Here is a 17,014-nt window from a genome sequence, read left to right on the forward strand (position 1 = left end):
GCTCGTGCTGCACTGTTCTAGATTTTAAAATTCAGTTGTTATACTGAACAGAATTTGCTAAATATATTTTACAAAAACACATTTGTGCACTGCATTTATTTAATGTTAATTAAAAAGATTCATTGACTCAAAATGACCATTTTGAATTTAACCAAATGATTCTAATTTTAACCTTAATTAACATTTGAACAATAGCACATCTAGTGCCACCTACTGAATAAGTAGTTTCTTTCATTTATCACCTGGCAGATCTTGAATGTAACTTCTGTAAAAAGTAATAATGCCTTAGGTTAAACTGATCATGATACATGTTAGTTCACTGTAAGAATTTAATATTTAATTTGTAAATCGAAATAATTTCTTGGTTTAATATTTAAATTTCAGACTTTATTCTCTCAACAGCCCGCGAGATTGTCTTAAATGAAGCACATCCACCATCACAACATTTATCAAAACAAAAATCCTTTCTAATCCGGCCAGAAGCTATCATGGTTCTAACCAGTATAGTCAAATTAAATTTGTTCAGGAGCTATTTTAATGCTAATGTCAGATGCTTGTCTCCTAATGCATTTTGATTAGTATGAAGTCCTCTCCTTTTTAATGAGCTTGAGATGATGTAGCATGGAGTGATCTGATATGTTATCTTTTTAAAGGAGAAACAATTACTGTTAGTAAAGTTACTTCCTTCATCACATTAAAAAGATTTTAATAGAATCACACTCTTGCGAGAAGTAAATATGGAGTTTGTGTGGAGATTCTGTTAAATCACTTTATTCTGTAAAATCACTTTTTTCTGTTAAATCATTTTAGCTTTCTTGTACAAATTACAAAAAACTGTAACAGTGCCTAGAGTGCAATTGCTTTGATAGTAGGTGTCTGTGGTATTGGGACTTTTGTTAAACTTATTCTTTGATGGTTCTGCTTTGTTATGATTGTTTCTGTGTAACTTATTTTCTAATAGTTTAATGCATATAGCTACAGTAGTTTAATGCAGATGGCTAATTTAGATAGCTACAGTAGATAGCTATAGTGCTTTTTACCTTCAAGTTAATTAAAAAGACTGATACACATGGTACAGTATATTCATTCTATATGTTGCTGTATGGTGTCTACAAAGTCTTTCTGCTCTCCGAAGGATAACTGACTGGAGGACGGTGTGTGAATGTTACGTTTACACTTCTCATGTCCCACTGTTCTGGCCTGCACTGAAATATAGGGGCGTAATAGTTGTGCCATATCACATTACTGAAACATGACTTTTACATTAAATTATCTAGAATATTGCTCAGTTTACACTGCAAAATTTGATTTAAAAATAGCTTGTTGCAGTACCACTGGCTGTGAGAATGTCGTGGGTGCTGCTATTTGTTCTCTTACATGAGCAGAGAATAAACTAGCACAAAATGATGACAACAAACCACGATACATAGGAAATTTATATCACACATTCTATGATGAAACATGATCACACCAACAAAAATAATTTTGTGCTTAGAGAATGCTTGGCTATGGGACTATATTGGTCTACAGTAGTTTGGCACATTATATCATATTATCTGACTGCTTTGACGTGACTGTACAATGTCCCTCTTCACTGAATTCGGAGAAATGTTGTACCACTATTGTATTCTGTTGTTTTTGTTTTACTCATAATACCTCACATGCTGCATCATTACTTACCTTCTCTATGACTCAAACTGAAGAATGATGGAAAGCACCGTTCAACTTTAACAGCCTATTAGTATAGAATGTGGGTTTTGTGGTTGTCTTTCTGGGGAGTGTTTTGACAAGTATAGGATAATCACAGCTGCATCTGCAAACAACAGAAGGGATGGCCTAACAAATTCCTCTGCTCATATTGCTCTTTGTGGAAACCAGTGATGCAATGCATTGTGTCTGCTTCTGGCATCGTTTCAGAGTTTTCTATTTGCCATGTGTAACAGTGCAAGGATTAACTCCTGGTGAAAAGGCTCTAGCAATTCAGACAACAGAAATAGTTGATGTTGTGCTTTTTGTATCCATGTATGTTTTTTGTGTGTTTGAGTAGTGGTAAATTATTTCTTCATATTTTTCATGCATACTCTAAAAGCATCTGTAAATAAGTACATTTACAGCATGCTGGTCCTCCACGTGAGAGGGTCCATTTTTGACATTGTTATTGCCCAGGAAGCATTTTAGTAGAATCAGTTAATATTCTCAAGATCATTATTTTGTGTTCACAGTGGTCTTTTTGGAGGCCTCAGCACACTATAACCCAATATGAATAAACTACCCTCCAAAAGTATTTTTTGCTTTCCAATCAGTTTGTATTTTTATAACAAGATTATTATGAATGTTAAGTACAATATATTTTACTATTTTACTAAATATATGTATTTGCCAATTAATACATTTGATGCTTTTGTTTCCTAAGCAACTTACATTCACACTCATTATTATTTATCCCATTATTATTATTATCCCATCTGAGATTTCAGCCTCCTAACTTCCAGCTACATTTTCATACTCTGATCACTGACACAGTGCTAACTTCCTCAGCTTTTTTTGGGTAATTCCCTGCATGTATTTGATTAGAATAAAAGTAAATGAAACATTGTATTTAACTCAGAGACCATAAGGTTTGGGACACATTCGTATTAAATAAATATCAGTGTTTGGGGTCAGTTTTGACTTTGCTGTCCAACTACTTTTGAGGGTCCCTATATATTCCATAACAGCAGAATTTACCTATCAACCTAGATAGTTTAATGCATCTAGACAAAGACGCCCTACTTGTATATTAAACACATTGCCGAACAAAATACCTTTCTATTCTCATACTGGTGTAGTTACATTTAAGAAGTGCCCCTGCCAGCTTTCAAACCTTAATTGCTAGCAATGAATAAAAAGATGTTTTTAATTTGCTGATTTATGTATGCTCGCTTCGTATGCAACCACATAAGTATAGATTAAGGTATGCATACTGGAGCCAAGGAAGTATGTCATAGCTCAGAGCTTAAGTTCTGAAATTGTCCCTGGGGAAAGCCAGTGGTAAGCGATAAACATGAGGAGCTCCAGTCGAGTTTTATTGTTTCCTTGATTGATGATCTCATTTCAGTCCACTTACAACCTGAACTGTTGGAGTGACATGCAGTGCTGGAGTGCTTAGCCCTTGGCTTCAAGTCCAATAAGTGGGACTCTGACTAATGAGATTTAAATGAACATTTTTCTTTTTTTATAAAATAAAGATCCTTTTTTTTTTGTCAGAGCCATGGAAGCTGTATCAAAGAGAAAGACACTTGAAAAGAGAAATAAAGCCAGGATTTCCCACTGCTTTGGGACATCTGTATTATTTGTATCCCGCCGATTCTCAAAATCAACTGGTTCACACACACTGCAGAGGGCATGGCCTGCAAAGCTCAACTCTGATAATCTGAACACCCAACATTTAATTGATTAAAAAAAACGTTTCACAGTTACATTTACATTTTTTATTTAAATTTCTATCTAATTGTGAATATTGACATACGTTTCTTGGATGTGAAGGAACTTGGAAAACTTGAACCAATCAAAGACAAACTCATTAAATATTTAAATGCATTTTTGTATTGTTGATTCTATTTTCAAAAAGGGCTATAGGATCTATTTTTCTTAAGGATACTTAAACATTTTAAGCTTGATAATTTATTGTTGATAATGTTTTATCAGTCTTTTATGGACTCTTAACTTCTACCCTGATTTGCTTGTTTGGGAACCTGAATCTGAAGAGAAAGAACAAACTGGGGAGTGTTCTCAGACTATGTCAGACTACCGCTGGTGTCGATGTTTTGGTCCTGTCTCAGGTCCACCAGGTAAAAGTCCCACGTAAAGTGTATTCCATCCTAGAGGACCCTTCACATCCTTTGTGTAGTAAATTCTAATCATTCTCCTCACATTGAAGATACATATTTCCCAATTTAAAAAAAACAGGCTTAAGTTTTCATTTATACATGTGGCTATAACCTTGCTTAACAGGTGATTCTTTTGTGTATGTATATGTGTATTGTATGTCTGGTTTCTTCCAAACCAAATTGCCCCTTGGGGTTACTAGCCTTACTCTTTCTTTTAAACAGGGAAATCTCTTGAGATGTCTGTTATGCTATGACCTTTTAAAGCTAATAACATTGTCTTACTGTGACTCCAGGTGAAGTTTCTGTAGCACTGACTTACACAGTGTTACCTGTACTGCTTCCATGTGGTATTTTCTTCCAAAGAGAAGCAGTGAAGTATAGCCCAGATTACAGAAGTCAGTACAGTTTACAGCTGTTCCCCTTCCCCGATCTCTTACAATAACAACTAGCTTCACAGGAGCAGGGTGGGGAATGACATCCCTGCAGCTGCTTGCTTCAGCTGATGCTCTGACTCCAGTACTGGATCCCATTAAGCATGTTTTTTTTTTTAATCCCTTGTCTAGTGGTACCAACACTAGTATATCATGCAAATATAATGAGGTTGTTGTGATAAGACATTGGTCATGCCCAGGTTCGAAAACGTAGAAAGTCTTCCTTCAGTCTGAATCTTCAGACAAAACAGCCTTTATAATCAGAATAGGACTAGTATTAGAGCTGCTATCTATCTTGTTAAATAGCTGCAAGTGGTGCACGTTATCTCACAGTGGAACACAACAGGGCTAAGTGAATCCTTGTGTGGAGCTGGTTTGATCCCAGTGTGAAGTTTATAAGGCCATAAACTTCTGTGTTTCTGGTTACATGACTGACCTTCCTTTTAGTGTCTTTTTTATGCGCTCTGTGGGATTAGAATTTTCACTTTCTTACGTTCCAGCAGTTGCTGATAGCCTTCCTCTGGTCTTACGATGCAAGTTAACCTCTCTGTCAGGGTTATTTCCAGTGTCATTCTGAGCTCCTTTCTGTGCTCTTTCCAGGACACATGTTCCAGTATCGCAATAGTATATTAAGGTTTCTCAAGAACAGTGATAGAATGCCAAAGCCATGCAAAGTGGACATTTAAAATGAGCTTGCTAAAATATCACAGGTGTTTGTAATTTTAAGCATGGGGAAAGCCAAGTAAGTGCTAAGGGCATTTATCAAGGAACAATTGTTAGGCTTCATTCTGTTTTACTGTGTTAATAGCACTGTAGTGGACAAAATACTACTAATAAAAGTGTAGTTCTTCCTATCTAGTTCTGTTACGAATCTTTTATTGTGATATATTTCAGCAATTGGCTTATATATTCCACACTTTTGTTCTGACACCTAACAATGCTCATGAAATACACATGACAAAAGACAAACCATTTAATTACATTCAGCCTACATTCTCTTACAAAACTAGTCTAAAATGATCTATTAAAACGTCCTAGTCCTCTATAGAAGCCTAAATGGAACATTTCTTTTGAAATATATAGGTCATTTATAGGTTATTTTCATAAGGATCATCACATACTGTAATTCTCTATTAATACCCTCTAGAGGTGGATCTGCATTTTGGACAGTGATATATTTTGGAAATATCCCCTTTCCATGTTCCCACATAGCAGTTTGATTAAACATTAGAAACATTTAGTCATTCTGGCCTTACCATTACAAGTGTTTGAATATTACACAATGCTGAGACATAAGATAATTACTTCTTTCTTGACTTCCTTGGATACATTTTGAGACGAAAGTAATTGGAGAATAGTGTGTTCTTAAAAAACATCAATCTATAGATCACCACAGTGGACCTACCCACTACTGACAATCTTACAACAGGCATTTCCTTTGTAGAGCAGTTATTTCTAAGCTACAGTAAAATGCATTTCATGTTGAGTAATTATCAGTTATTTCTGTAAACAGCATATATTGAAACAGAGAAGAGATGCTTATTAATGCCAGCAGGGTGCACTCATTGATTAGAATGGAAGACTGCTGCTTCAGAGCTCAAGGCAAGAAGATGAACAAGTCCAAGAGAAGAACAGCATTGCTCCAAGCAAACAGAAATGCATGGTGCCTGTTATATTCCTGAGATCTCTTTCGTGTAATTGGATGTTGAAGCCAAAAAAGCTGTGAGCTGGAAAAAAGTGATAAAATGCTTAAGAGCACATTTCAAAACAATTTTGGATCCTTGATTCATCTAAAACCCTTCTTCCTTTCTTTGTGTATGTGCAAAGAAAGCTAAATAATTGGTAGCCTATTATTTTACATGCTAGAGTAGCAATGTAAATGTACACTAATGCTTTAAGTTTACATGTGTGGAATATATACACAATATATGTATTTGCTGAAGTTTAGTCGTGTGTGTGTAGTACATTTTCAAATCTTCATTATTATTTGTTCACCAGATGAAAAATGAAAACACATCACTTTTCTTATACATTTTATGTACAATTGTCAATTATGTTATCTCTAAATTCAGACCCAAAACTATGTAACACGGTCCACATCTTTACATGGCATATCTTAGGCTCAATTAATACGTATTTATTGTGAGGGAAAGTAAGGAACTTTTTTCAGTTTAACACAATCCTCCAACATCATCAGTTCTTATATAATGAAGGACTGGAATGTCAGTGAGAGGTCAAGGGAAAGGCTGAGCTGCTCAGAATTATATCCAAGGAAAGCAGAAACCACAGTTGCAATCAGAGATGGGCCTTGATTCTACCCGGCATCTTCCTTCTTTTTTTTATAATTGGAACATTTTATGCATGACTCGACTTTATTAAACATAAAACACGCCACAGAGTTCCAAGAACAAAAAAACGCAAATTTCAGTTTGTTTATTTGTTTATTCGGAAATAGTTTTACCAGCAGAGTTGCATTTGATGAATCACCCTGTACTCATAAGTGTCCCTCAGGGACACTGAAAAAGCAAGCTGGAGGAAGAGAGAGACACATGCAGAGAAAGAGGGAGGGAGGAAAGGAGAGAGGGAGAGAACAAAAGTTATCTTAAAATTAGCTTCACTTTGGAGAACAAGGCTTATGTAAACTGGAACAGCAATATTCCAAGGAGAATACATCCTTTAGTTAAAAGGTCAATACAGAATAATAGCTGGAAGTGGTCAGGGAGAGTACATGCACATTAGAAACCTAGTGCATGATTTGCATTGGTGATGTCACACATAGCAAGCTAAAAAAACAAGGAGCTCATGTCATGTCATCTTTATGAGGACATGTCCACCATAGTGTCCAGATGACTCTTTACAGCTGAAATCTTATTATCCTTCATGTTCTCAAAAAGGCTGTATAGTCACTTATGTCTGTGTAGCTGGGCTTTAACAAACACTAACTGTGGGTGTTTAGCATCTAAGAATTTTCTCTTGTTTTGCTTTGTAAACATCTCCAGGTTTCCTCCCTGGGACTGGATGAAATACAATAGTGACTGTGAGGTTGGGGTTTACATGTGGTCACAAGTGCAGAGAGAATGCCAATCGTTTCTGTGAAAGACAGACTGGAAATGTGCATTAAATCCACATGCTCTTTCAGATACATGCAGCAGCCTAAACAACACCTCAGTAAAGAAAGAAGCTCTACCCCCTTCTCTGAGAAAAGGAGACCCTTCGAAAGAACCACCTTGGGGATTTAACTCCTGCACAGTGAATTGGGAGCCTTTTATAGACCTTTTGTAGGACACAGGTTCACCCCAGTCCCATTTGCAGTTGTACAGAGAGAAGAGTCACAGATTTCATTTGTTGGGTCATAGTTATTGAAGTTAAAAATCAGTTTTTCCCTTTCAAAGGGAATCCCTTAATGAGCTGCTGTGAAGCAGCAAAGCCACTCAGTTGAGTGCTTTCATCATAGAAAGAGGCTAGCTGAGGCTGTAGAGGTTGGGGTATCTGTCATCCTCACTGGCACAGCAGGAAAAAAATCACATTTAGTCAGTATCTAAACAAAGAGCATTCCTGAGACCAGGCACAGAAATAAGTGTCTTGGTCTGTGTCTCAGGTTTATGTAATGTGCTCCACTGGCTAGAACAATAAGTGTTTTCATGAGTGTCTGTTGACATGAGTGATGCGATACATTTGATAATTACAAGCAATTAAGAATTAAATGTAAAGCATTAGATTTTTTTAATAAACAGTAAATGGCAAAAGTATATATTTTTTGTTTTTAATGACTCGTTTTCCCAGTGTGACTGTGCTTTGTTATTCAGGGATGGGCCTTTTTTTTTAATTTGTGCACTTTAGACTACAAAGGGCTTCACACAAGTAGAGATGTAGCAGATGAGCTTTTTCGATGAGACAGGGCTCTGAGAGACAAGGCTTATGATGACTCGGCTGTTTCACCTGCTCATGTTCACCCTGGCCGTGATGGGGACAAATCCCCTGAGAGCTTTCGGTAGATGCTCCTTCAGTGCATGTGCTTTTGTACCTTCTGTGCTTGTCTGTTTTTTTCTGGTCCTTTCAGGTGCATGTTTGACAGGAGGGCCGGGGTAGAAGAAGGGCTACAGACAGGGACCTCAGGTCTGCCCTGCTCTTTGTGCACTAGCAAATAAATAAGTTAATGTGAAGACTACCCGGAAATTAGAAGTAAAGAACACGTGAATAATTATGTGCTCTTGTGGTAAATATCAAAGGTTCCATTTTCAAATTTGTTTTTAAAAATATTATCTAAACAAGATGGGCCGAGCAACGTTCTCTTGTTCTGCAACCTTATTTTTTACAACCACAGTTCTGGAGATCTGTTTGATGGATGTCCTTATTAAAATGTTGTCTGTAATAAACAGCTAGTGATGCTCATATACTGTCCTCCTAAGATACATTCATAATGTCCTGTGTAGATTTTCAGTATACAGGCTAGTCCATTTCCTTTGGAATATTCAATGTTAAGCTATAGATACTGACACAGTTTCAGTTATAAACAACCCATCTTCCCATAGAATATTTATATGCATGGAAGTGGTTAAATAATAATTCTATGCAGTATCAGTTCACACTGGAAAAAAAGTTATAGATAGGCAAATATTTATTTGCTTTGGATAGATTTCCATGACAAATGTAAATAATTGAATGTTTCAGTAATTTTCTCAAATAATTTCACCATTTACAATATATTGTTTCATATTTTCAGTTTAAAAAACACAACATAAATGCAGTCATGTCAGTTACCCTGGATTTTATTTTTATGCTAAGAACATACAAAGTATTAATTCTATTACAAAAAGTTCTCCATCTTTCCAGATTAATCTCTGATTATATCATGTTCTAAAAATAACAGATGTCTTTTGTACTTTTCGTGTGGGAGAATAGTGCCGATTTAAAGACAATTGTGGATTTTTTTATAGTGTACAGTACTAAAATGTGTCACATTTATATTTTTTTCCTCTTGAATATTTACCTTATTATGATCAATACATATTGCAGCTACCAATTTAAAATAATGATGTTTCAGGCAATGGTGAATAGTTAGATAAGTTAGGTAAACATATACAAACTTCTTTTTGCAATTGTGATTTTTTATCAGTACTTCTATAATCTAGATCTGAATAGATTTAAATAGATTTAGAATGGATTTAACACCACTGAGCTGAACAGACAAAAGAGCTTTGAAAGTTTCAATCTTGCCTGTTAAATGAATTGAAAGATCACTCGTCCAGATGTAGCTTTACATGTTTCTATGGAACATTATTTTTAGCCTGTCTTGCAACAGATGGAACTTATTTTTGCAGTTGTGAAAGTTTCTGTGGATGGCTATTTTCCTTGGCAGTTTCAGCAATGCAAAACAAGTAGTTCAGGTCTGTATGATCTATCTTGTCAACCTTAAGCTTAGATGACTCCACATTGTTCAGTACTGGGGCATCCATCTCTACAGCTGGGCTATTAGTCTCATTTGCAGGAAAATTGGATATGAAGTGCTCCACAAAAAGATTTCAACCATTTCAATAATCCACATATTACAGTTGTATTGCAAACATGCACTGTCAGTGACTGTAAAATTAGCTTTATTTACTTATCCTCTTATATGCGTATTTAATATATAAAACATACAATCATATGTAAAATTAGAAGTAGACTGGATAATGCATTAAGGTGTTGATGGCTTTAACATGAATATTTTGGCTTTAATTTCATGTCCACATAATCTTTTGCTGTACTGAACAAATACAGTCTAAAGGACTAGCTGCTTCAGAGACGGCAGTGGTTTTCCTATGAGTTCCTTCTTAGATTAGGCTGTGACTGTATTTAATGAGGTGCCACTCAGTAGCTTTTGAGATGGGTAGGTTCCTGGGTGCTCAGCAGTATGTACACACCATATAAATTATAAAATGTTTGGGTTTTTCACAGTCTCTGACTAATACTGCCTTCCCACAGAAAACACTATCATTACCAATTCCCCTGGATCCCAGCAGCAGGACTTCTTTGATTCTGTTTCTCAAAGACCTTCGTCTCTCTGGTCATTATTTCTGCTGGAAAACTTTCTCAGCTGTGTGCAGAATAGAACAGATGATGCTTGAAATTTAATTCAGATTAAAATCAAACTAGAACATTCAAAACTGGCATGCAGTTATTTGCAATAAATATCTAATGTTTCCCCTTTTTCTAATTAAGATAATGTATTGTAAAATACATAATCATTACATAATAGCACAAAAATGCCTTGTTTATGTGCTCTGGTGTAGTACTTATGCTAAAATTTACTCAAGGTTCTTACAAACCTGATTAAAGGCGATTTTAATTCAGATTATGATTGTATGAATTGTAGAAGCTTCTTTTTATCACAACTTTTGCATGTATGTATAATAGACAGAATAACAGAAGTGTGGGGAAAATGCAAATAACGAATTTTTGCAGCTGCTGTTTTGTGCTCAGTGCCCTTTCTTTTTGCCTTTTTCACTCTCTGCAGAGGTTCTGCTTGGCTGCTGTGCAGGGAGAAGCTTTCTAGAAAAATAAAATGATTTGAATTCCTCCATGAATATTAAAGGACAGTTCCATTACATATTCAATGTATAATATTAATATACATTTAAATCACAGAAGTTCTTTTTCAATAGCTTCAACAAACAAGTAAACATTTAGAAGTTAATCAGTAAACAAGTAAATTACAGGGCAGTCATGCCCTGAATGGGGTTATTAGTAAGTATAGCCTTTCCTTATTTTTTAAGTAATTATTGTAGGATAAACATGGTATTGTTTTTACAATTTGTTTGCTGTCACATCAATTAATCATTTGCAAAAAATATATTCAATAAAATTGAAAATGATGTGCAGTATATGGGTCATCATTGTGCATTTATATCAAGAACCTCTACATTAGTGATCAGTTCATGGTGGGTTCTTTATGAGCTCAGATATAAACATTCAAATGATGTGAGATAGACAAGTTGACACATTGCACACACATCACAGGCATGATCCTTCATTCAAGCTGTAAAGCAATTGTCACATCAGTAGTGTTATTGTCCGCTATTTGACACTGACATATAGGTGTACTGAGATCATCACACAGGTAGTTTGGATTGATTCAGCAATCTTAGCATCTACTAGCCTGATCTTTTCAATTCTCAGAATCTAAGAAGAAAACTGAGCCATGTCACTGCTGGGATGGGAGACTACAAAGGACGTCCAGGTGCTGCTGTAATTTGTCTGTGGACCAATAGGTGGCATTTACTATTGGAGCAGAATCTCAAAATTCTGTTGTCCAGTTAGCATCTGGGTCTGAAGGAGGTCCCGACTACTCAGAGATCAAAGATCCTATGGCAGTGTTCTTAAGAACAGGGGTGTTAACTTCCATGTCCAGGCTAAAGTCAACTTTGGCTTTGCATAATCTAGCCTCTGAAAATGTCATCCTTTTTTTAATTGATGATGTAATTTCTCAGTTTTGTACCTGCTGTGTCATGGACAGGATAATGGCTGTAGCACTTCACTCAGAAGGTACTTTAGTTTGGTAATGGAAGAAGTGGTTTCCCACCTATAGGTAATGTGCTTTTGGATCCTTTACAACGAAATGCACTGTATTAAAGAAAGATATCATATAATATGTTTGGGGATTAATATTATCATATGGGAGGATGATGGGATTATGTTGAAGCTGATGCTGCTGTAAGTAACTGATGTACAGTTATCATTAGACTGTGTGTTGGTGCGCTCATTAACAACCAGCTTACTCATAATGTTGTCATTAATGGCCTCCTACACAAATTGCACTGCCACCAAAATGATTATTCAGAAAACTTTCATGGTTTCTCCTGTACACGCATTCTCTGCCATTGCCAAATGAGATTCAAAACTGAGATTAATCTGAAAGCTCTTCTCTTTGCCAGTATCTACAGGGTGTTTTGTAAATGTTCATGCACAAATGCACCCATGCCTCAAGTTAGAATATCTGTATAAGATGGTTTTGGCATTTGTAATCTGTTTTATGAGCTGTCCACCCTGCCCAATTGCTGTAGCTGCTCAATGTTCCCTATGGCTTCTTCTGAATCTGACTCACTAAGTCAATTTTTATGATTTTAACTCTAAGCATTAGGTTAATAGGGTACGGCTACGCTTGTATGGCAACGTGTTTGTTTGGCATGATGCTGAATTCACAGAGGCAAGCATTGCATTCAAGGATGTACAGGGATCATTTGGAAAATTTAAAATCTACATATATGTCGTGCGTATGTAAAATGGTGTCTGTAGAAAAATAATTTTCCAGTAATTTCTCAAATTTTTTATCTGGTGTGTATTTAACTGTTTGTTCTGAAGAATACTTGTATCAGGTCCCAACAGGCCTTCCCTGTTCAAGATTAAAAAGGTTCAGTTCCTTAACCCTGTGAGTGTAGGATATTTTTCTTAAACACCTTGAATGTATCTGGATGCTGTTCTTGGAAGCTCAGAGCAGGAATATCTTTTTGTAACGTGGTGACCAAAACTGTGCACCATACTACTGTATACTGTACTACTGTATACTGCACTACTGTATATATCCTACTGTATATTATGTTTGCATTCTTAATTCCATTCACCCATTGTCTTGATGTGTCAAAATAAAAATATGTTTTTTCATAGACAGCATCTTCAAGCTTTGGTGTTTCCTATTTTCTATTAATGGTTAATATTCCTGCTACCTGCATGTACTATTTTGCTCTTGAATTAATTTAGATTTAATTTAATCTAAGAATCATTTACCAGACTTAAACATGTTGTCTTTTAGTAAATTTCCTTGGCATTGTGAACATTCTCCATTTATCTTTAATCTCTCTTTTCTGTATGATTTTGAGAGAGATCTCAGTAATCCTACAGTTTTTTTTTCACAATCAATATAATACAACCAGTGAATACATTGTGCAACACATTCATGCTATTCCTTCCCAACAAAAATAAATAACATTTACAACCAGCTGCTGATCTCACCTACTGCTTTTTTAGCTTTGGTTTCTCTCATTTTACTCCTGTTGGTGCTCTTATGTGACTAATAAGGTAGCTATAAATAAATATTATACCTGTGTCTTCTACTCTAGTTCTGTGCACTTGTTCAAAGCTATCTGCTCTTTGCCCATTTCAATGGACATCAATGAGTCACAGAAATTAGTCTCGTTGCTGTAGGCTTCATATTTGTTGCTTTCACACCTGTTTTAAAAAATGGCCTATATCCCAAAATACGTCAGAAATGATCCTTTATCTAACTTTGCCATTTCCTGCAGAAATTCTGGAACCAGCAATGGCAGGTCAATTATAATATCGTCTCGCATCTAATTAGCTCTTTGAACCTTTTCAGTCAGGATTTAGAAAGAGACATAGAACTGAAGCAGACCTTGTAAAGGAAGTTAATGATTTACTGATGGTTTCTATCTCTGGGTCACTTAATATAGTTCTCATTTTGGAATTAACTGTAGCTTTTGATATTGTCAATCATATGAATTGAGTGGAAAATAAACGGAGATCGCTGGTGTTTCCCTTCATTTAGTTTGACTCTTCTTTGTCCGCTAGGAGCCAATTTGTAAATCTTGGCTGATTAAAGTCTGGTGTTCTCCCACTTACTTAAAGGGTTACACATGACTCTGAGCTCAGACCCTTCGTTTTCAATATTTTGTGAGATTATTTGCCATTATGGACTTTGGTTTCAGTGCTATACTGATGATACTAGGATTTAATAGAGGAAGTATTCAGATACTACTGCAGTGGTTGCTGCAATTTGACAGCTCCCTGTCTGGAGTGAATATATCAAGACAGCAAAGCTTTCTTAAGATAACATACGATAAGTGTGACGTTCTCCTCATGAGATTCCAAATTAAGTTTTGCAAACTTTGGTGACTTCTGTGTTGTTGTTGATAGTGCTGAAATCATTCAGGATGGAAATGAGAAACATTGGTGTTCGAATTTGACTTTGGAATGTATGTTAGAGTTGTAAGGTCACCTGCATAACACCTGTTTGGTTAAAACCCTTGCTCTTCTTGTAAGGTGTTGAAATATTAATGACTGTTTTGTTTCATTGGGATTAGATGCCTGATACTATTAATTTCTTACTCATGAGGTACCTTTAAAGAACTAGAGAATGATGGCTGCAGAATGTAAGGTGTTTTGTTATTTGTTGCCTTACATAAAGTACTCAACATCATCACATAACTCCTGTCCTCTTTATGTTGCACTGTCACCTAGTAAAATTTAGGATGGACATTAAGGTTCTCATTCTCACATACAAGGTAATATAGAGTTTTTTTAGAGTGGCCTAGATCTAGATTGATTTAGGGATTTATTACTTGAGTAAAATCCAGCTCTTAATCTAAGATCTGTTGATTGAGGCCTTCTTGCTTTGTGAAGGACCAAGCTCCCAGCAACAAGAGACAGAGCCTTTTTATATGCAGGATCATGTGCATCCAGCTTGCTTCCTAAATCAGTTGTCATTTTCAAAACCCATTAGACGATTTGTCTTTTCACTGAAGTTTATAATGCAGAATCTTGTTTGCTCTGGGTTTCATTAAGCCAATTTGCTAGATATTTTTCTCCTTCTCATTCTTTTGCTTCTGTTTTATATTACATAGTTTCTATTATACAGCTCCTAAATCTTCTTGAAAATTGAATTTATTTATATTTATTATTTATTAACCACTTCACAATCCAGAGATGCACGTTGAATTATCACCTTGAATGAATGAATGAGTGCCTACCACCTGAAATTAGAGAACTAACCTACCTGAGGAATGTTAGTAAATTCCTCATCTAGGTTCATAGGTTTTGTGAATATTAAGGCTTTTCTCCTGCATTTATACAATCCGACAACTAAGAGTGTATGTAAGGCATCACCAGAGAGTGAGGGTGGGATCCTTAAGGACGTTTGGATTCCCAAGAGGGAACTACAGAGGATTACAGGGAAGGCATGAAGAGGGGGACTAATTAACATCTGTCACACAGCAGGTAGAAATTCTGAACTGTAGACAATATGGCAGTGTCCTGCTGCCAAAACCATGGCCAATTAACAGTAAGCACAGAGGAAGTCCTATTTTGTCAATCTAATATACAGTATACATAGATGTAATTCAAGATCACCATAATATTGCCATTTGTGCAAATTGAATGCTTTAGCATCTTGAAAAGAAATTGTGACAATCTTTTTTTGCAGTCCAACAGTCCAAGGGAGACCGAGGCAAATCCAAGAATGAAGCGAAAGTGCAAAGCTGGGTAATCCATCCTGACAGACACACAGAAGAATTAAAAACCGGAGTGGGATCCGGTGGAGGGCTGGGGGAATAAAAGGGGGTTACGGGACCAGACGCTCCCTGATCCCGGACCCAGATGGTCAGGACGCCGTAATGAAGCCTATGCCGTCGAGCCGCTCCTGGACTCGCGGGTAGGTTGGCTTCCGGGCGTCCGTGTTCCAAAGCTGAGCCCCAATAGACAGGAACGTCTGGTTTATATAACACAGGGGCTGGAACTGGAGACAGGTGCTGGAGATGAATGAAAACGAGGTAGGGCTTGACACCTACATGATGCATGTTAGTAAAGAAGAATATTTTATCATAAAGCAACGGCAACGGCAAAGGGATACATAAGCAGTTCTGGGGTGTGTAGCTGTGTGTAAGTCAAACAAATTTGTTACAAATTCTCTTTTTTCTAGAATGTGGTAATGAATAAAGACAAAGGGCAGAAAGATAATTATTTTATTAAGAAGGATACAGACATTTGTATTGTATCAGTGACACTATATTGTTAATTTGGCATTTTTAATTACCTTGCTTGTATGCAATTGGTTTGACGTATTTTTCATTATCAAGTTATACAGTATACGCATAGAAAGTGTTCCATACATACACAATGTTAATTTTATTATTATTTAACCTCATCATTTGCCTTTCTGCAAGGTGACACATTTAATTCTATAATTGCATTATGTATAATTAGATACAATCAAATGTTTTAAACTCAAGGACAGCTTTAACTAAAATAGTGAAATAAGCAGTAGAGTGGTGTACTGTGGTAGAGTAGAGTGGATAATGGTAAACACTGATTTTAAGAACACAAGAATATAAATTGTTACAAATGAGAGTCCATGTAGCCCATTTAGTAGTTACTAGTTGATTGATCCAATGAGCTCATCCAGGTATTTGTTGAAAGAAGCCTGGGCATCAGCTTCAACTACATGGCTGAGCAGCTTGTTCCATACTCCCACTGTCCTTTGAGTAAAAAAGTTTCTGCTGTTCTAAGTTTTAATTGCACTTCCACATAGTTTCCCCTTGTACCCCGTGGATTATGTTTCACTGTTCACATTTTGTACGATTTGAGAGAGCATCAAGTAATATACAGGACGGACATCTGTTTTCATTCAATATTGTATTTGCATGGGTCTCAGATGAGTAGTTTAACATAAGAGGCTCTATATTCAATAAACTTCAGGTTCTTAAATCCCCATAGGATGCAATGGATAATTAAGCATCAAAGCTTCTTTTTATTGTAGGGCCCAATATATTTGAGAGTAATAATACTGGAATTATACATCCCACACATGTAATTACTAAGTGTTATTTCACAGTTATTTTGGCCAGTGCAAAACACTACCAAGTACATACAAAAGCATAGAACAAATACTCTAGTTCACAAATAATGTCATTTTGTCTCTGTCCCTTGCTGCTCAGAAGTCAGCAG

The sequence above is a fragment of the Lepisosteus oculatus genome, chromosome 8, assembly GCF_040954835.1.
Source record: "Lepisosteus oculatus isolate fLepOcu1 chromosome 8, fLepOcu1.hap2, whole genome shotgun sequence".
In the NCBI taxonomy this organism is placed as follows: Eukaryota; Metazoa; Chordata; class Actinopteri; order Semionotiformes; family Lepisosteidae; genus Lepisosteus; species Lepisosteus oculatus.